The following is a 1,805-nucleotide window of genomic DNA, read 5'->3' on the forward strand; positions in this document are numbered from 1 at the left end:
ATGGAAGGAATACACAGAGTCACTGTACCAAAAAGAATTGGTCGATGTTCATCTATTTCAGGAAGTGGCATATATCAAGAACCAATGGTATTGAAGGAAGAAGTTGAAGCTGCACTGAAGGAATTGGTGAAAAACAAGGCTCCACTGAGATGTTTCAACAACCAGATGCCATGCTGGAGGCACTCATCTATGCCAAGAAATTTGGAAGAGAGCTACGTGGCCAGCTGACTGGAAGAGATTCATATTTGTGCCCATTCCAAAAAACAGTGATTCAATAGAATGTAGAATCATTAAACAATATCATTAATATCACATTCAAGTAAAATTTCGCTGAAGATAATTCAAAAATGGCTGCAGCAATATATTGAAAGGGAACTTTCAGAAATGCAAGCTGGATGCAGAAGAGGACGTGGAACAAGGGATATCATTGCTGATGTCAGATGGATCTTGGCTCAAAGCAAAGAATACTAGAAAAATGTTTACTTGTGTTTTATTACTATGCAAAAACATTCAATTGTGTGAACCATGACAAGTTATGGATAACATTGAGAAGTATTCAAATTCCAGAACACTTACTTGTGCTCATGAGGAACCTGTACATAGACCAGGAGGCTATCGTTTGAAGAGAAAAAGGGAACACTACATGGTTTAAAATCAGGAAAGGAGTGTGTCAAGGTTGTATCCTTTCACCATAATTATTCAATCTGTATGCTGAGTAAATAATCCAAGAAGCTGGACTATATGAAGAGCATGGCGTCAGGATTGGAGAAAGACTCATTAACAAGTTGTGATATGCAGACAACACAACTTTGCTTGCTGAAAGTGAGGATGACTTGAAGCACTTACTGTTGAAGATTAAAGACTCCAGTCTGCACTATGGATTACATCTCAACATGAAGAAAACAAAAATCCTCACAACTGGACCAATAAGCAACATCACAATAAATGGAGAAAAAATTGAAGTTGTTAAAGATTTCCTATTACTTGGTCCCACAATCAACACCCATAGAAGCAGCAGTCAAGAAATCAGATGATGTATTGCCCTGGGCACATCTGCTGCAAAAGACCTCTTTAAAGTGCTGAAGAGCAAAGATGTCTCTTTGAAGACTAAGGTGCACCTAAACCAAGCTATGGTATTTTCCAATTGCCTCATATGCATGTGAAAGCTGGACAATGATAAGAAAGACAGAGGAAGAGTTGATGCTTTTGAGTTGGGGTGTGGGCAAAGAATACTGAAAATACCATGGACTTCCAGAAAAATGAACAAATCTGTCCTGGAAGAAATGCAGCCAGAGTGCTCCTTGGAAGTGAGAATGGCCAGACTTCATTTCACCTACTTTGGTCATGTTGTTAGAAAGGACCATTCCCTGGAGAGGGATATCATGCTTGGTAAGGTGGAGGATCAGTGAAAAAGGGGAAGACCCTCAACGAGACGGAGTGGCACAATGGCTGCAACGATGGCCTCACGTAAAGCAAGGATTGTGAGTCTGGTGCTTCTTTCTGTTGTACATAGGGTCACTATGAGTCAGATCTACTTGAAGGCACTTAACAACAACAACAACAGCAGCAAATATTGCCTTTAAAATTGCATCAGTGGAAAATAGTAGGTGTTGGCAAGGTTGTGGAGAAACTGGAACCCTCATTCATTGCTGGTGAGATTGTAAAATGTTGCAGCTGCTGTGGGAAAATGTTTGGTCGTTCCTCAAGAAGTTGAACATAGAATTACTATATGACATTGAGGTACATACCAAAAGAAGTAAAGGCAGGAATGTAAATGGAAACTTGCATACCCATGTTCATTGTAG

This window comes from Orycteropus afer, unplaced genomic scaffold, assembly GCF_000298275.1.
Source record: "Orycteropus afer afer isolate SDZICR_OR568_19922 unplaced genomic scaffold, OryAfe1.0 scaffold00571, whole genome shotgun sequence".
Taxonomy (NCBI): domain Eukaryota; kingdom Metazoa; phylum Chordata; class Mammalia; order Tubulidentata; family Orycteropodidae; genus Orycteropus; species Orycteropus afer.